This window comes from Myxocyprinus asiaticus, chromosome 15, assembly GCF_019703515.2.
Source record: "Myxocyprinus asiaticus isolate MX2 ecotype Aquarium Trade chromosome 15, UBuf_Myxa_2, whole genome shotgun sequence".
Classification (NCBI taxonomy): Eukaryota; Metazoa; Chordata; class Actinopteri; order Cypriniformes; family Catostomidae; genus Myxocyprinus; species Myxocyprinus asiaticus.
The window spans coordinates 20,713,859-20,734,947 of NC_059358.1; the positions used below are offsets into that span (position 1 = coordinate 20,713,859).

General features: G+C 36.8%; 1 protein-coding gene across 11 annotated transcripts in view; it reads left to right on the forward strand.

Annotated features, from left to right (window-relative positions):
* Nucleotides 1-7,625: 7,625 nt before the first annotated feature.
* LOC127452720 (myocyte-specific enhancer factor 2D-like) overlaps nucleotides 7,626-21,089 on the forward strand; it is an 86,372-nt gene continuing 72,908 nt past the window's right edge. For 4 of the 11 annotated variants that reach the window (XM_051718365.1, XM_051718364.1, XM_051718368.1 and 1 more), the window contains exon 1: nucleotides 7,626-7,902. The gene's annotated coding sequence lies outside the window, so the exon portion shown is untranslated. The remainder of the gene's footprint in view (nucleotides 7,903-21,089) is intronic. The other 7 variants (XM_051718370.1, XM_051718372.1, XM_051718369.1 and 4 more) reach the window with 4 other exon arrangements.

Sequence of the window (21,089 nt, forward strand, 5' to 3'; positions counted from 1 at the left end):
CAAAGATAAACAAAGTACTTAGAATAAAACAAAACACAGGAAACCAGGCACAGAACGTGACAACACATGTGAAGACTAACAAAGAAACCAGGGGAAACAAGGGCTTAAATACAAATGGGCAAACAAGGAAATGAGGAACACCTGGGGAAAACAATCAGGGGAAAACCAATCATGAAAAGAAACTACAAAGGACTACAAAATTAACAGGAAACAGGAACGGGGAACTAAACAAGAATTTCAAAATAAAAGTCTAAGCAAAAACCCAGGGAATACGTGACAGTAATTGCCCGGTAGGGAAGATAACAAGAGAAATACATTTAAAAAAAAACCTGGACAGTCCGTATTGGGGCCATATACATTAGCTAATATCATCTTAATTTCATTAAGAATGGAACCTTGAACTATTATGCATCATCCTGCTGTCTCCTGTATAACCCCCCTAGAATTAGGAGAAAGTAAAGCTGAAAAAACTTGGCCTTTCCAACATCTTCATATTGGTGTCGTATCATTAGATGATATGTGGCATTCTTGCAAAAATATGATAGAAGGATTAAATTGTTTAATTCTGGTCATTACTTGCTTAATTACATTCCACGGTGTTATATTTATCTCCAAGCTGGAGTTCATTAGAGTATTACTGCATAGATTGAGAACTTCTAAAGATTACTACTCTGTCTCTTAGCCTGTTTGCAATAAAGTGCAGTTTCCCCCGTAATTGAAAAATAGTAAAGTATACATGGGATGCTTCTCTTTGCACTGGCATCCCGAACTCGCCAGCACTTTACCCGCCCTACCCCAAAATCTGAAGATTCAACACTTTGTCCCACCGAGCCTACTGCTATGAGCAGATTAACACGGATCATGTGCTTGTTATCCACCCTCCTATACTCCCATCAACAAACGGCTAAACATATTAACAATTATGAAAAACAGCTTATATTAACAACAATTGTATGGAAGAAATCACAAATAATTAACTCAACCCAAACTCGGAGAGTTCAATGTGCTCACTTCAAAAGAGACACTTGTAATATTCAATCAGTTCAACACACTCTAAATACCTTATCAGTCCATGACTCAAGTTCGGTTCTAGTATATGACAGTTCCTTTCACCTGGATCACTTGGGTGAAGGATTAACAACTTGTAGTTTTTGTGTTTCGGATGAAAGTTTCCACCTCCGCTGGGCTATCAAATGTGTGGTTTCGGCCTGCATGAGTGATCTGCAGCTTAGCTGAAAAGATCATTCCGTATTGGATGTTCAGGGCTTTAAGCTGCTGTTTCACTTCATAGTATTTTCATCTCTTGAGATGTGTTTCTCTGGCGATGTCTTGAAAAAACTTCACTTTGTGCTCATTGTACATTACTTTGCCCTTGGCCCATGCGGCTTGCAACACTTTATCTTTATCCCTTGAATTCAAGAATCGCATGATGAGTATTCTGGCGGAGTTGCGATCGTGGTGGTCCTGTAAGCGGTGAGCCCTTTCAATGACGATCGGGTTAGAAAAAGAGTCTGCTCCCAGTACCTCAAGCAACCATCGCTCGAGGAAACCCACCATATCCGAGCCCTCAGCACCTCTGGGAAGACCAACAAGGCGAACGTTATTGTGGCGGTTTCAATTTTCCTGGTCTTCCAGTTTAGCTCCAAGAAGTTTCACCTGTTGCTGGAGAGTATCTACGGTATCGCTAATACGTTGTTCCGCCGTAGACAATCTGTTAGAAAATTCCTTAACTTCTTGCTTAACCTCCTGTATGGCTGAGAGGATCCCCGTGAATTGGACTGAAACTTCTTCTCTCATGCTCATGATTGTGCAAATAATGCTGCCCTCTTGCTTTTTGTTGGTATTTGCCCTGGCTTATTTTCCCTCAGGTGGCGTGCTCGCGGGATGGCTAACAGACTCGGAGTTCGAGTCGTCTTGATTTCCGTTTTTTCTTTGTTGTACACAATGTCATTTTATCACAGTGTTGTTAATAGTAACTTACAGGTATTTGTTGAATTTCAGAACATAATGAGGCTGTTTTAAGATATAAATTGCCGAGTGCAGTGTGAGCTCGGATATATGCGTGTGATCAACGTGCCGCCATGTTGGATCCTGGCAATTGCTTTTCTTAATTCATTTGCTAATTGCTTTTCCTCATCCATTTGCCAATTACTTTTCTTTTTCGTTTTGCTTTTCCTTTTCTTTCTCCAATTGAGAACCGAGTTAAAAAAATGCCATTGTACTGTTGACTCATGGGAGCAACCAATGAACTTTTGACAAAGTTATATGACACACCCTCTCTCCCATGTGCCACTCGAAGAGGATGTAATACTGCCTGTTATTGGACAATGGTATGAACAGTTTACGTGATTTTATTGGATCTGTGAATCTCGCAAATAAGAAACGGATTGGAAGCATATAAGAAGTTAATGGTGGCTCATTCACTGTTGCTGTGAAATGCGCGGCCCTAGCTGAGTGTGCACAGTAATACGTGTCCAGGATGGGAGCTGGTAATTGTGATGCTGCAAACAGAACCAGCCTCCCGACCCGTGCCCCGAACTGAAAGCATGTGACGGAGCTGAGCATGCTTTCATTAAACATTAACGAAAGCATGCTCTTCATTAAACTAATGTTGTGTATTATTTATGTGTATTACGAAAGTGTCTCTTTCAAATGAAAATTAAAAAACATGTTTTTTCCACACCAACCTGCTGCGTATATCTGTTTATAATGTCGCAAATAAAAATTGTGCTTAAACTTTTATTGTGCTCATCTTCATAAAGATGTTTATTCACTGACAGTAGCTATACACACAGTAAATACACAATGTACACATTCTTATATCACATTCCTCTTTTACAATTGTAGTCTGGGCCTTATGGATTTAACATTTTGAAATGTGAATGAATTTACAATTTAATTGTACCTGAATCGATTATGTTATAGACAAAATTTAATTGACACAGATAATGGCAATTAACATGTCAAAGATGTTTGAGGTAAAATGTCCAAGATTTAGATCAGACATTTTCCACGAGAAAAAAAAGCAATAACCAACAAGTGTTTTACCCCTTCACTGCTAGAATTTTGTGAAATGAAACCATTCACTTAACATAACTTTTACTGGAAGAAAAAAAAAAAAGAACTTCTGGTTGTGTAAACGAAAGGTAACACTTTATGAAGCTTTATAAACAGAAACAGTTTAGCAGAGTTTCATCGTATCCCAGCGCTTATGGTCGATCTCACAGTGCAGTGCACAGAAGGTACAGTATATGGGCTTTGTTTACAAATATGGCAGAGAGAGTGGTCATACAGTAATGAAACAGGTGAATAACTGTATGGTCAGGCAGTGCAGAGAAGCAATTGCTTTAGTACAGGATCTGGCGGTATTCTTCATCGGCTCTGTACCTCAAGCGGTGAAGTAGGGTGAGGCAAATGGCGGTTGCTGCGCGTGTTTCAGTTTGGGGCACGGGTCGGGAGGGTAGTTCTGTTCACAGCATCACGACTACCAGCTCACATCCTGGACATGTCTCACTGTGCACACTCCGGTAGGGCCGCATTCAGCATTTCACAGCAACAGTGAACGAGTCACCATTAACTTATAGCTGAGTCAAACGTTCATTGGTTGCTCCAACGAGTCAACAGTCCAGTGGCATTTTTTTTTTACTTGATTATCAATTGGAGAAAGAAAAGAAAAGAAAAAGGAAAAAGAAAAAGCAAAACGAATAAGAAAAGACATTGGCAAATGGATGAGGAAAAACAATAGACAAATGAATTAAGAAAAGCAATTGCCAAATACCTTTTTAAAATGCAATTTAAAAGGTGCTTTTAAAGTGCATTAAAAAGTGCATTTAAAAGACTCATTAATGTACTCATTTATTGCTACATTTAATGACATTTTACACATATGATTTATTAATGCACAATTTTATTGTTAAATTAATTAAATATACACATTTAAATGTGCCTTTTTATTTGTCCATTTATAAATTGACTTATTTATTCAAGTTTTTAATTTCAAAATAATAGATTGATAATTTATTCCTTCAGCAGGTAAGGATTGACAAATGGAAAAAGAAAAGGAAAAGTCAAACAATAAAGAAAAGCAATTGACAAATGGATGAAGAAAAGCAACTGGCAAATGGATGAAGAAAAGCAATTGCCAAATGCTTTTTAAAACGCAATTTAAAAGGTGCATGTAAAAATGACTTATTAATGTGCTGTTTTGTGAATTAAATAAACACATTTAAATATGTCTATTTATTTGTCAATTTATAAATTGGTTTATTTATTCACATTTTTATCTTCAAATTAATAGATTGATAAATTATTCCTTCATTCTTTTTTAAATGGCACTCCTGGGCTTCCATACATCGCGGATAATTAATAATAGTGCACTGCTCCACAATCAGTCAGTTTCTGTGCTAGAATGTCAAGGTGAGTCGAGCGTGTACCTCCTGGAAATGTATATATGCCAATTTTAGCCACAGAAAGTGGAGAACAAAGTGGGAAACAAAGTTTCACCCATTGTACAAAAGTGCCTGGGTTTATTCCTGGCAGGCAGCAGATGCCCTAACCCCGCCCCCACCCTAATCGGAGCCCGTAAGGCTGAGTAGCCTGCCAGGAACAACTCGGGACACCTTTCTCCTATCGCTGAAGTTTTCAGCAAGCAAGAAAAAGGGATACTGAAAGAAAGAGGAAAGAAAAAAATAATAATAATTAAAAAAAAGGGACGGGACGAAAGTCTGTAGTTTCCAGAATCTAATATTAATAATCACATGTAATAAGTGTAGTAATACGAAATAAACATTATCTATTATTATATATTAATAGGTTATAAATATAATTATGATAAGATAATACAGTCATAGTAATCAGAAAACATGTATTAAATAAACTAATATATATATATATATATATATATATATATATATATATATATATATATATATATAAAGGTATTTCCATAACTGTGTTAATAATAATGACGGTGATGACAATGCTGACATAGTGATAATAATATTGATGGTAATGGAATAGTATTAACAATCATAATGGTAATAATAGAGATAATAATGACAATAGTGTTATAAATAATAATAATATGAACAATATATAATATCAACATGTATATGAATATATATGGATAAAAACACAAATATATACATATTTTTCTTATAAGCTTGTAGAGATATGATTGGGAGAGTGCGTGGGTCCGGTTCCAGGTGTTTGATTTAGATTAAAATAAATTAAAAATGAGTTCCAGATGTCATTAAATGTCATTCCCTCTTTCTTTCTTTCCTTTTTTTTTTTTTCCCTCCCAGAGTACGTTATTTAAATAATTGAATAATTGTGGGATACGGATCCGGACTGCACCATGGGATTTTCGCGAGTGGTCAGTTTGGGCCGGACTGAGCCAGAGGTCCCTGATGCACACGGCAAGACAGTGACTACACTAACTTCCTGGTGGGCTGGCTCCCCCCGCAGGGTTTGGGAGAGGTTTTTGAAAGAGATTGTCCAGTGAGTTGGCCCTCCCCGGTGGGGTTTGAAGGCGACCTGCAGGCCACATGCATGCTGGTCTCGGTCGTGAAGATGCATCAGAGTGCTGGGTCCTGGCTGGGGGTGCCCTACTGTCCTTCCTTACTGTCCTACTCTGATTCCCCTCGAATGGTGGCCCGTCCCCGTATCTCCTCGGTATGCCTTCTCCCTTCATTTATTTATTTTTTCTTCCCTTTTTTTTTTGTTCGTAGTTTATTATATTATATATACATAATTGTTCTTTTTTTTCTCCCCCTCTACTCTTTATTCCACAGCTTGCCTTACATATATATTTACATATATACTGAACAGAGATGTACACACGCACAACACAATCTCACACCTACACTTCACATAATCACATGCAAAACCTGTTTTGTTTGTTTTTAGTTTATTGCTTTATTTGTCCTGTATTTATGTTGTTGTATTCCCATATTTTGTTCTAATAAAAAATAAATAATTTTAATAATAAAAAATAAAAAAAATTAAAAAATGAAAAAGAGATACTGCATTTTTTTTTTTTTATGTGGTAAACAATAAATACTAATCCCAGAAATTAACACATTAATTTTCCTAGCCCTAATTACTATATTTTGTTTTCGAAGAGTCCTGTAACTTTAAGTGTTCCTCCATCACGGTGACGCACACAATTCTGATCCGAATATATGTCGCAAGTGCATTCTTATATATATATATAAAAGAATGCATGTAAGTGAGTTTAAAGTGAGTTAAAACTGCCGGTGTGCTGATTTAACTGATACATTTGGGAATGCATTTAACACGTTTAGAAATAACACGAGAACTTAATAAAAAATAATAATAAAAAAAAATATATATAATATATATATATATATATATATATATATATATATATATATATATATATATATATATATATATATTATTATTATTTTGTATTAAGTTAATAACACGAGAACTTAATAAAAAATAATAAAAATATATATATAAATATTATATATATATATATATATATATATATATATATATATATATATATATATATATATATATATATATATTATTTATTTTTTTTTTATTAAGTTCTCGTGTTATTAACTTAATACAAAATAATAATAATATATATATATATATATATATATATATATATATATATTATTATTATTTTGTATTAAGTTAATAACACGAGAACTTAATAAAAAATAATAAAAATATATATATAAATATATTATATATATATATATATATATATATATATATATATATATATATATATATATATATATTTATTTTTTTTTTATTAAGTTCTCGTGTTATTAACTTAATACAAAATAATAATAATATATATATATATATATATATATATATATTATTTATTTTTTTTTTATTAAGTTCTCGTGTTATTTCTAAACGTGTTAAATGCATTCCCAAATGTATCAGTTAAATCAGCACACCGGCAGTTTTAACTCACTTTAAACTCACTTACTGCACTCTGACATTTTCCTTTTTCGCCTGCATCATTACCATTACGACTGTAAACACTATATTCCTCCACGAAATATAGGACCTTCCATGCTTTTATATGGTTCTCCATGTTTCTTACTCGGAACCACAAAATCAATCTGGTCAAAATATACATAAATATATTATATTTTGTTCTTTTCATGAATTATTCATTTTAACATGAATGACTTTTGTAGTTAAGTCAAATTATGTGAATATAATGCATGAATACAGATCCAGTTATGTTTGATTCACGTATTACGTGCTTTGGAGGGGAAAAACACAATGTGCTTGCTGACGTAACCTACTGAACCGTGTACATCTGATAAATAATAAAATATGTGTTAAATATAGCGTGCCAATTCAATGCACTATCACACTGAGGGCTTTTTTTATCGCGACATATATATTCAGAGTATTTCATACATACAGTCCGGTCATATAAAAAAGAAAGTATTACCTTTGCCGCTCTAAAATGTAAACACGGAAAGGAATTTTACAGGATTTTTTCATTAAGATGGGGAGGCGGATGAATACATAAACCGCTTCAGCGTGATCTCTTCCTTCCACCTTAACCCCGCCCACTCATTCTGCTTCCACATACAGCAGACCCCGATTGGGCAAAACACTCAAAGCTCGTGTCTGATTGGTCAGATATCTATCCATCATAGTGCATTGCCAGTCATGGTGGAAAGGACACTTTGTACATGGAGGTTTTTGACTGTACGGGCAAAATAATAACCCCGAAGAGGAGTTAAGGATTGCAAATATTATTGCTGACATCTGTTCGGCGCTTTTTATTTCCTTGCCTGGTTTGATCTTCATTACACTTGTTTCACGTGTATTCGGGCCGTAAGAAACCTGGTGTTTATCGCACAGATGTGGATCTGGTAGCTGCTCCGGGTAAGTCGTTCGTCTCATCCAGCTGAAGGTCTGACAGTGCCGAATGATCCGCCGCCGTCACGTCTCTGAATTACTAAAAAACCACATCTGATCGCTAAAATTCAGGTTCTTTCGCTTTCACGCGCACGCAGACGCCGTCGCGTGAGTTGTTGTATGCGCCTTTTTTACTGCATCAGAGGGGGGAATCTCGCGTCTGAAATGGTGAGATATGGAGGTTCAGGCTTGGCTTTCAATAACCAATTGGTGTCACAATTACTGTCCTTTTGAATAAATACCTACCTCATCCTTGGTGGATTGCTTGAAACCTTGACTTACTGAGAGAAGACGGTATTCGATGTTGTGGTGCTTCTGACGGGCTGTCAGATTTAGTCGCCGTCTGAAATGTCAGTGTGATTTTGAAGCAGTCACTGAGCAGTACACTATAGCATAGCTTGTGTTGTGTATGGGTTTGGGGGGAATAATAGATGTTTGTTGGAGTGGACTGAATTTTTGAGCTCTGAAGCCACTCGCATATCAAGTTTGGTTGATCCTGCTCACGGACTCTAAAGAAAGTTTGGTTTAACCTACGCAGTTCTGCGACAACACCCTCTCTCTCTCTCTCTCTCTCTCTCTCTCTCTCTCTCTCTCTCTCTCTCTCTCTCTCTCTCTCTCTCTCTCTCTCTCTCTCTCTCTCTCGTAGAAACCCTTTTGTTTTAAATGTCTTTTGTTCTAACATCTGTAGTGATACTTTCATGTCTGATTGTTATTCTCGTTAGGCATTCAGAGAAAAGTGTGACCTCATTCTCCTGTACAAATATTTTGGCCAAAGTTTCCAAAGGCTGAGTTGTCAGTGAAAAGTGACTTTGTGCACATTGGTAGCTGTAGTATTTCAGCTCTCGTTATAGGCTGCATCTCATTATGAGCTGAATGTCTAGGGTCATTCAGACAGGTAAAGTGCTGTCGTGATTCCCAGCAGGGTGTCTCAATCTCCAGGGACTCAGTGCTGTTATGTCCTCCCACCTGACACAGAGAGAACAGACTTCTTTCTGGCATACCAATCTATTACTGATGTTTTATAATACCTCCTAAAAGTCTTCTGAAAATGACAAAAAGCATCCTGTAAACAGTCGTTTCCTGAATGGTGCTGCTTGCTAATTGGAACATTTGAGAGTTCCATGCATGGAAATCATTAGCTTATGCTCTGTGGTTGCTGTTTGCAAAATGTTTTTGTTGTGATGGAACATGAGCACTAAATGCCATTAAAAAAAAAGGCAGGATGATGCAAAACTAGCCCAACTCTTTGCTGGCAGAATGAGGATAACAGCTGTGCGTAATGTAGCTGCTGTCTGGTATGCTGGGTAGAACAGGTCTTCATCTACATTCCCTTGGTCACCTGTGGTGATGTGTTCAACATCATGGGGTCAAAATAATGACTATTCATCCTGGATCTCAGAGTCTCTTTTTTAGTTTCCCACATAAACAAAGTAATGACTACAACTATCTTTTATTTGATGTGTGTCTTTTATTAAATGTGGTCTTTAAAGTGTCAAAGGTCTTCTACTTCCTGTGAAAGCAGGTCTTTAAATTATTTTGTTCTCATTGTGTGAAACACTATTCTGTCTAGACACAATATTCTCTGGTTACACTTTTTCAAGGAATACTTCACCCAAAAGTTGAATTTCTGTCATAAATTTACCCACCCTCATGTTGTTTCAACCCATATGACTTTCTTTCTTTTGTGGAACACAAAGGAGATGTTTTAAAGAATATACAGATTATTATTATTTATTTTTTTAAATAATGGGAGTTAGCGACTCACTTTAAAGCTTGAAAAAGGACCCAAAAGTATAATCAATGAAAATCTTGACGTTCGTTGCAGTTCATGAGCGCTGTGAGCAAAGTTCTTTTTGGAAACTTTCATTCGTTGATCAAATTAATCCTGGCTGACTGTGAATAGTGAATTTCTACAATGGCATCTGTAACTGAAAACTATTGTGTTTAAATGATGCTGCATCCACTCCTCTAGGTATCAGGATAAGTCCAAGACAACATGCATAAAAAATTACTGAATGTACCCTTAAAGGGATTGTTCACCCAGAAATGAAAATTTTCTCATTATTTACTCACCCTCATGCCATCCAAGATGTGTATAGGGGTGGGCGATTTAACAGTATACACAATAAACCGGTAGAAATTTGGCAACCGGTATACATTTTGGATTGTTGTCTATATCGCGGTTAAGCAAAATCGCCACTGCGTGACAAGAAATGTGCACCTCGTTCTATTCACGTTGTATAATAATAGAATGCCTGGCGAAGGTCTCTGACTGAAACACAGTAAGATATTATAGTTTTGCAAGCTATACCACAAAATGCGGGCTTTTTCTATTTGTTCCTCCCCACCCGTTGTATTGTGTACGCGCCTGCCCGCAATGTTTATTTATGAATTTAACAGCGTTAGCATTGACCATACGTCAGTAGAGGTTCTAGCTGGTGCCCTGAGCGAAACCCGCTTCAGCACACCCCCAATGTTGTTGACCGGGGGGGCGGGGTGTTAACTGCCCATGTCGCCCATGCCTAAATCTGCCACTGCCATACGTTATCAACTGAATGTGATTTAGCCATGCCTATACTCAATTATAAAACCTGAATTGTAGAGTGCATGTCAAATAAAAAAAATGTCCAACCAGTCACTTTAGAGGGCATTCATTTTTTCAAGAAAAATCAAGCTCTTCTGCTGGAAAAACGATAAGCAGTGTGTTGGGAAAAATTATTGGCTATTTTGAAAAAATTAATTCATGCTGTAAAGAAACGTTTCTAAATAAGTATATCGGCTATGGATTAAAAAGAAAACAAAGCTTTTTTTTCTTTTTTTAATAATTTATGTAATTTTTAAGGTTAATTTCACTCATTTAATTATTAGTACATTTTTTTGTTACTTATTTAATTTCACTTCTATCAAAACTTAGTCATGGCAGTTTGTCTGAAAGAACGCCACACATTTGGATGTCTTACGCAGGATTTACACGTGGTCGGGAGCAGGTGTAAATTTCGTTCGTACCAACTAACATTTTTAAAATACGAAAACTTTCATGAATATGAAAATTTACATCAGACCGGCTTTACGAACGATTGTTTTTTTGTTTTAGTGTTTTATGAATAATGCCCATTGATTAAACCACTGCAGTTGTATGGATTACTTTTATGCTACCTTCATGTGATATTTGGACCTTCAGAGTTCTAGCCATCATTCACCTGCATTGTGAGGACCTACAGAGTTAAAGTATTCTTCTTAAAATCTTTGTTTGTGTTCTGCAGAAGAAAGAAAGTCATACACATCTGGGATGGCATGAGGGTGAGTAAATGATGAGAATTTTCATTTTAGGGTGAATTACTTTCTTTTTTTACCTTTAAAACATCTCCTTTTATGTTCCACACATTGGGGTGGAATTAGCTGGTTATCAGGCCCTGTTAGCCTCTGCTGATAAATGCAGGAACTATACCCTCCAATGCTTTAGACTAGAGCATGTATCCCCTTTGACGGTCATTCAAAAATGAGTAAAATTCATACATTTTAGTATAAATGAAATAAAAACAATAGAAAACAACAGAACACCGCTGCTGCTAAATTATGAGTGCCTCTGCTGAGATGTCGTTAATATACTTTACGCAACGTAACGCTTGCTAGGCCAGTTAGCTGTGCGCTTTTTACAGTGCATGCTGTTGAATGGGGCTGGTACTATGAAACGAAAGGGACCCCACTACAAACACGTGCACATAATCACAGTGATGTCACCGTATAGCAGTCCAACGTGAGTGTGTCCTGCAACGGAGAAGCAGGATACCCACAGGGTCTGAAAATTAGCACGGGATTGCAGGTATTGCACACAAATGTAATCTTTCCCGCATGTTCCACGTTCAGAATGCGGGGAATTACCGCACACTTTTATTCACTTTAACATATAGCTGCGAATTGGTAAAGCAATCCATACAGAGATGAACAAATCAATAGTCTTGTGTTTGTATCAAACTGTAATTCCAGAATCTGCGCAAGTAAATCAGCTCTTCCACATCCCTCTCTCCCTCTCCCGTGCACCTCACTGAACACTTGTTAAGTTTTGTGTAAGCGTGCGCAGAGAGGAAGTTACAAGTAAGTTTGTCGCATATTTACTGAACTTAAGATTCGACGTGCGAATGGCATTGTACCACGTCTCTGCAAGTGAGCGATGCGATAAAACTATCGCTCCTGTTTATAATCAACAAAGGAAAGCTGTCTACATTGCGAGTGCGCAACGTCAAAGCAGTCTAGTTTTGCCGCCTTTCGTATCGCCGCGTTTTCATATTGCTCACCTCATTTCATATTACAGAACCTTTGACAAGAAAGGCTGACACAGCAAAAATGCTTTGTGTAAACAGCTACCAGAACTATTCTGGGTGAAGAGAACCAACTGCATGGAGAAGAGAACCATTAAACACCTGTTACATCTGTCATGTCCATCTCTCTGGAGATCCGTCTGATCTGTACAGGTATTTTCTCTGCCCTGTGAATCAGTCAATTTTAATTAGTATGTAAACATATGCATAAGTAATATTAATATAAATACTATAATATTAATAATACACATAATATGAAAATACAGCCTTTTCTTTCTATAATATACATATACATTGATCAGCCACAACATTAAAACCACCTGCCTAATATTGTGTGTGTCCCCCTCGTGCCACCAAAACAGCGCCAACCTGTTCTTCTCATCACAATTGTACAGAGCGGTTATCTGAGTTACCGTAGACTTTTTCAGTTTGAACCAATCTGGCCATTCTCTGTTGACCTCTCTCATCAACAAGGCCTTTCCGACCACAGAACTTCCGCTCACTGGATGTTTTTGGCACCATTTGAAGCAAATTCTAAAGACTGTTGTGCGTGAATATCCCAGGATATCTGTTACAGAAATACTCAAACCAGTCCGACTGGCACCAACAATCATGCCATGGTCAAAATCACTGAGATCAAATTTTTTCCCCATTCTGATGGTTAATGTGAACATTAACTGAAGCTCCTGACCTTTATCTGCTTGATTTTATGCACTGCACTGCTGCCACATGATTGGCTGATTAGATAATTGCATGGATGATTGTCGGTGCCAGACATGCTTATTCCATAGCGCTGAATGCACTTTTATTCCTGCTCTCCGCACGTTGCCTCTCTCCCTGCTATAGAGGCGCAGCATAAATCCTGATTCACTGTACGTAGTTGCAGCCGCGGTTATTTTAAAAAACAGTAGCGGAGACATCACTACAGATACTGGCATGTTTCGCAAGCAGTAAATAATAAAAATAGTCTAGATATTTCACAGATAAAAATGGCTTAATCATTCATGCGTCTACATATTTTTATTCAAAAACAAAAGCTATATGATTGAGAAGGTGACGTGAGAGAAGCCTGTTGACACCTAATGCAGAAAACACTCTCTTGGCTGGGACAGACTTGGAATGGACAGCTATGCGAGAGATTAGGATGTCGACTCTCATTCATCTTCCACCATTGGAGAAGGTTTTGGTCCGGGTCCATGCAGTGATCTTTGTCATATATCTCCAGCTCTGTGGGTCTGCAAAATAAAAAAAAATAAAAAAAAACAATTGATGGCCGTTATCGCTTGGCTTCTGAAACATTAGATGAAAATTCTACCCCTGACTCGGAGCTCACATCCATGACATTCTGTTATCTTGACATTATTTTGCAAATATTGCATTGTACTACACCAGTTCCCACTTTTGTGAAACGTGTACACACAGGGCTTGTTTTCCACGACATGACGCGCTAATAGTTAAGGCCTGCAGCAAATATGAGGTAAACCGTCAGATTTATGAAAATAATGTTTATACTATACTAATTTATACTAATTGTAATTTTATTTGTGATTAAAAAAATATTTAAACTACAATAATTTCAATATTAACACGCTGTCTTAAAATATTAAACTTAAAAAAGTAAAAACCTTTAAATAATTTTTTATTGTTTAAAAAATGACTAGTCAACCACAATAATCGACTAGTCAGCTGTTGCACGACTAGTCGACCATTCTTGCACATCCCTAGTAGCATGTGTACTGTACAATGTTCGTTGTCAGGCTAGGTGACAGCCACAGTTTTTGGAAAAACATTTTGCGCATTCAGTTATAATATTGTCCTTGATCAGTGGCATCTGATATTGGCCAACATCTAATTTAAAACAAATCCATTTTAAGGTCATGGTGCTGCTGTTTAGATTAAGGATCACAAGGAAAAAAAACCTTCCCTTCCCTTTCCACTTTAAAATGACCTCCGTGTTCTTACTGGCTGTGCAGTTGGTGGAGTAGGGCACAGTGAAGGGCTGAAGCTCCTCAAAAAGAGCTGTGTTAATCTCTCCTCCAGAAAGCTCTTAATTGAGCCGTCATCTGCTGATCTAGGGGTTAAACATCAATTAAGGTAATGGGCAGTGTGAAGAGAGACCACTGAAGATGAGGGCAACCTTTTTCCACTGAGACAAGACGAGATCAGGATGGGTTTTGACAAGCAATCATAGTTGTGCATTTTTAAAATTAGGTTTTGACATGTTAGCAGGAATGTCCAGGTTTTTCCAAATGATGCTTTGGTCAGAAGCTTTAGAAGGACACAATAAGTTATTGCTTCCACAATGTGCAATTTTGTATTTTTATTTTTTTTTTTACTAAATACATGGTAACACTTTATGGTAACTTTTTAATTAAATAAACTCATTGACATGCATTATGCTAAGCAGTAACCAGATTGTAAATGAAATTACATGGATAAAAGTTTCATGACATTTTTAACATTGAATGGAATGTAGATTATGTGTAATTGTTCATGTTTACATGTTGTAGTCATAGCGCTAATGCTAGTGTGCTAACCTTGGCTATGGTATGCATCTGTTACCCTCTTTTATTTTATTTTATCAAATCAAATCAAATCAAACTTTTATTTTATTTTATGATGGAATTTGTGAAAATAGTCCATGTAAGATATATATTTATATATGTAAAGAAAGACTTTTGATACTACTGCAAAGGGGAAGGGAGGGAGAACAATCATAGTAGCCATGCTGTAAGATCGCTTTAAACAGAATTTCCAGTAAAAATGACTTAAATGATGAGTTCCAAAAAATAAGATGATTTTTGAGCCCCATACCTTTCAGCCCTCCAAAGCTCTCACAGTGGATGGTAAATTCTTTAAAGGTAATAGGGCATAGGGATATTCACTTCTGAATGAAACTCACACTTTTGTTGATGTTGTTGCTCTTCTTCTCAACTTTGTTTTGGGTTCGACTTCTGGGTTAAATACACATTGCAAGGCACCATATTCACAGTAGCACCATGTTTGATTTTCGATGGGGGTGAAAACTAGGCTGTGAGGAGTAGACATACTGTCTTTACAATGGGTTGTACTGTTGTTTAAACTATTTTTGATCGTTCCACGGACAAAACATTGAAAAAAGCATCTTCCAAAGAATTTCAGTAGACATTTTAAAGAGCACTAGTTGGGAAAATTTTATGTCATCTTAAACCTCAATACAGCTTTATACAGTGTATGTCTTTGAAGAGAGGGTAAGTCTATTCCTCACAGCCTTGTTTTTTATTCCCATCAAAAATTAAATATCTGGCACTACTGTGAATAAGGTCTAATTTGTCCTTATGTGAAGTTCAGGTGAACATCTATAAATCATTTTATTATGCAAGACACCAAAGGCACTTTTGGCTAAGTGATGAAATTGCTGCCTTGATGCTGGTTAACACTAGAATACTTTATTAATGAATGCATGCAAGCAGCTTACAGTGTAGCCAGGCATCTGTCATGATTGGATGTTTTTTCATAGTCCCCACGAAATTGATTTCCAAATCATGAATCAGACATACAGTATTTGGTTGAGCTCAGAATATACCATTATGTCATCAGTAGTACTGAATACCTTAAAAAAATCCTATATAACAATGTGTGTTGACCTCATTCTGGGTAAAAGGAGAACAGATGAGAAACTGCAAAATCAAATTCTGTTTATTTTTAGTTTGGGATTAATCTATGGAAAGGACCATGTTAGAAATTCTCTTCTAAATATGGTGAATGTCTGCTCCTTTCTGTGTGTGTCTGTGTGGAGATTTTGATTCTCTAGAACTTGACGATGCCGTTTATTCATTGATTTTATTCAGATTAAGGTTTTTTTCCCTGTATTTCCTCTTGAATAAAAGTGTTAGTGGATAAATATCCAATTGCATAAAATCCACCATGTGTGTACTGTATGCAGGATCAGAGGTTAGCACAGCCATGACCTACATAAGTTAAATCACATACAAAAACTGTATATGCAGGTTACAGAATGCAGATAAGAGCAGCACATCTCCTAACCAGGTATGATGTAATAAAGCGGCAAGTGATAAATGCTATCTCTTTCAAGTAAATCTGGGTTTTTGTCCTAACCAGCCATGATCACTAGGGTTGAGAACCGAAAACTGGGAGAAAATTTACCTGGATGATTAAAAAAAATATCAGAACCAAATTTTTTCATGATTTTCGGTTACGTTAATGTTTCTCGAACAAGTATTCGTCTGCCTATGCGGATGGAACACCGTACTAAAATACTCTATCAGTGTTTCCTGCAGCAGTGCTGCAAAGCCATCAACAGCTTAAAACATACTATATGCACTGTAACTATGTAGCTCGATTCCTGACAATGTATCCCAGACTGCTGAGGGCAGTAGGCCCTGAATCCAATAAGAATTGCACTTCTTATTTCTAAATATTTCTTTCTCAAAAGTACTATAAAAATTGTTAATGGGATCGGAATGGAAACCAGAATCGTTAAATTCCTTAAGATTCCTATCCCTAGTGATAAAACTTTAGCATATAGTTCTGGGTAGCCAACAGTTTATTCTTACCAGTCCAAAATCCTGATACACACACATCACCAAAAATGTTCTGGGCTGTGTTTCCCGAAAGCATCATAAGCCTGAGTAGATTAGAAATCATTGGCGCCAATGGTCTCTACGATCAACTTAAGCTTGCTATGCTTTTGGGAAACGCAGCCCAGACTGGTTGTGATTGTGTGACTTTCATCAGCATTTTCTCTTTCAATGTGGACAAGCAAATTACTTGTACTTGTGTAAAGTATATATATATTTTTTAATCTTTTGTATCTTTGTTTATTAATAAATGGATGTTTTTTAAACGTAACAGTTTGGTCCCACACAGCATCATTGTTTGTGTCTATATTTTAGACAAGGCCAGTTTTATATTTCTGCTGTATTTTATTGCCTTAAGTCTATAGCTGAACTTCTCTAGCTTAGAACTTGAAAATTCGGTTCTGTAGATATTGTTGGCTTTTGTATGATGGATTGCTTGTTATGTTATATTGTAGATAAAAGTGTCTGCTGATGATGGAATGTAAATGGAGCCAGTTATTTTTAGGGATGTGACTGTATAAAAGGTTTATATCACGATAATTGCTGAAGCATTTATCACGGTATGCGGTATCATCACGGTATTGTATTGAATTACAAAATGGGTTGAAAGATAAATAAACTTTACAGTTGTACTTAATTTCAAGATTTAGGTAGTTGCTTTGTATTTTTAAGTGAAAATATCACAAAGAATGTAACTTTGCAAAGATCAAAACATATAAGATTCAAAGAGACATGGTGGCTTTCCAGTGCTTCTATTGTGTATTTATCTAATTTATTACGGTTTATTTTCAACAACAATGGTAACATTTTGAGGGAAATGTTTATTTGAAAAAGAAACATGAATTGTAGAGTTTCCTAGTAATTTGGTATGTCTTCTTATTACTGTAAGAGTTTTTTATGGAAAATCTAAATCATTTGGTTAATAGGTTATCTAGAATTTTCACAGTACTTTGAAGTGCTCACAATAACAATATTGTGCATGTTAATTATCACGGTATGCCTTATTATTTAAAATCGGTAAATGTCTAATTCTTTCCTGTCACCTGCCTTTTAGTCCAGTTTTATGTGACAATTTTATTACACTTATTTCCATATGTGTGTTAATAGCCATATTAACCATTAGCTCTCTGTCAATGTCAGGGATTGTGTGCTTTTCCTTAAGAACAAAGCAGAGAACTCACTGTCAGCATGACAGTCTCACTGAATGTAACCTATGCATACGCAGATATTTCCCTTGGGAACACATTTACGGCAACTTCATACCTGATTCTGCAGAGTGGTGAAGAAGTCAAGGGAGAATAAAATTCTAATGATTTGAATCCCACATTCACATAAAGACAGAAATAACAGGAACTACTTCCTGTCAGTAACTGGCTTACTAATGGTGTACTGCCCAGCAAAGAGATTAGCTCTACTTCATGTTCAGGGTTATTCAAGAGACTGGAGTTAAAAGAGCTTAATATGCACTCATGAGGCATTCATAACCCAAACAATACTCCCATGAAAACAACATCAGATTGTTGAAATGTTTGTACAGTTGAAAAAATCTATTTAAAGGCACGATCTGACTAATAGCACTGGCTGGAACCAAGTAGTTAAAGGGATAGTTCACCCAAAAATGAAAATTCTTTAATCATTTACTCACCCTAATGTTGTTCCAAACCAATAATGAAATGACTTACTTTCTTCTGTGGAACACAAAAAGAGATGAATATTCAGACTGATCTTACAGTGAAATCGGAAACAGACGGTTGACTTTTCTTTAGCTAAATTCGGTCTGTGCTTACCGAAATGTGAAACACTGGTGGCCAAAGCGGTAAGTGAAGTTGGGTGTATAGGCGCGTATGTGCTCCATATCCCGGGTGTAATGTCCACTATGAGGCGATAAAAGTGAGTTATGAAGTGAGTTGTTTTCAGCTGTACAGGCTGTAATACAGTGAGGAGGACCAACTCAAACTCTAGACCTAAACTTAACCGTCAGTGGAGTAAAAATGTAATGTTAGAAGGAACAATGCAACCTTTAAATCACGCTTATTATTGATTGTGCTCGTCAAACACGATTACTTTCTGGTTTCAACGTGTGATCCGAACCCGGGTCTGCCACACTGCAGACACGCTTCCGGTCGCGCTACAAGGGAAGGTAATGAATCTGGCTCCGATGCAAAAATGTCTGATAGGAGATGCCGCTTGCCAGTGAGTTAGCATAATGTGGCTGATCCTAGGGTACTGGAACTCTATAAACAACATGCCAACTTTCTATGTGATTAGCTTCAGTCACCATTCACTTTCATTGTGAAAGTCTGGTGACTGAGACTAAACATTCTCCCTAACATCTCCTTTTGTGTTTTACTAAAGAACATCATTTAATTTTTGGGTGAATCTTGACCGTTCAAAAATATGGATTCAGTCACCATCTAAGGATACAGGATCTGTATTGCAGCATTAGTAAAACTTGTTTGAAGATCTTTCAAGTTACAAAACAAAATCAGAAATGCTTATGGGGGTCACTTTGACAGAGTTACTGAACCGTCCAGTCTTGTCAGTCACGTCATGTTTGGTTGCGTCTGTTGCTGTTACCCTAAACAGACTGCACAATGGAACAGCCTAATGTTGCCTGTGTTGGAGAATGGCCGGTCTAAAGGGGTTACAGTGACGTGAGAGCAAGGTTTGGCCATCACTCCTGCACAGCTGAAACAGCAAGCGTTGGAGCCAAGAACTGAAACCATACACCCCTGCATCTTGCATTCGCTCCTCTTTTGTCTTTCTTACAGTACTTCTGCCTTTTGATCTGATTTCTTGCCAAAGCTTTCTTTTTTCTCACTAACTGCACATGTAGTTCTGTTTTTCTTTTGTGCTATTTACTTGCCTTTCTCTGTTTCACTCTCATGGGGCACTACAGTTCTGTGGCAGTACAGCTGTGGTTCTTGTCTAAGGCCATCTGCACACATTGTCTCATTTGCTCTTGAAGCTCAGTATGGCCGATCTCCGCCATGTTTTTTTGTGGAAGATTGCTGGCTGGCCTCTTCTCATCACAGGAGATGCAGGCAGCAGTATGGAGATCTGGGAAATATGCCAGAGAGGGAGGAGGAGAGACATGGAAAAAAATCCCTTCTTTCTCCTTCCAATGTGACACACTTTGTATGTGTGTTTGTGAGTGTTTACTCATGTGAGAGTGCATGCTACTAAAAGATGGAGCTCTGAAAGCAGTTGTGCACAAAGAACAACAAAGCCTGGTCAGCCAATCAGATTTCTACACAGAGGTGTGTAACATTTTACATAGTGCTAATGTTTAGTATAGTTTTGTGGAGTGAAAGGGATAGTTCTCCCAAAAAGGAAAATTCTGTCATCTACTCACCCTCATGTTGTTCCCAACACAGAAAGTGATGTTGGGCAGAATATTAGCCTGAGTCAGAATTCTAATTTTTGGATGAACTATCCCTTAATCGACAATTGAAAAGCTGTGTTTTCCTCTGCTCTCTCCTTCTTCCTTTATCCCATGGGGAATACCCGTGTATGTTTACGCATCTTTTCCGTGAGCTGCCTTCAGTGAGGATTTTGTGAATCTTAACCACTGTGTGTTTCCTTTGGGGATTAAGCCAATGTTTATATTATTCAAATGCTACATATGTAGTTCTACAGTCCATCTTGATGGCTGTGGGCAGCACTTCTTTATTTTTTCTTTTTCTTCTCCTGTTTTTCTCTACTTCTCTAGTCTTATCTTTTAAGTGCCTAACCCAAATGTGTTTTCGAGGGTTGTTAAAGAGCTTGATTTCATTTAGCCTATGTGTGAGTGTGTCTTGTGATGTTCATTTACTGTCCGCTCTCGAGTTGCTCTATTCTGTACTATCCATAAAATTAGCAAAACTGGAAGGGCATTTTGGATATTTTGTTTACTCAAGTACTTAACAGATAAATAATCCAGGGGGGTACAAAGACATCTGTCTGACATGTATGCTCATAGATCAACAATTAAAAATAAAGAAAATACATAGATGAACAATTAAAAAAACAGTATATGTACTTCACCCAAAAATAGGCCTTTTGCAATTATTAAATAATCGTCTGATCGTGGTTATTTGATCTAACCTGCGGTTATTTGAGATAACTGCGATTATTGTGCACTGTTTAAATTCCAATCACATTTGAATGCCCAAATAAGGGAATTTTAAGAGAATACAGAAATGTCACCAACAGCACATTTGTGTGTCATTCAGTTGAACTCTAAATGATTGATGAGAAGTAAGGGCTTGTGGGT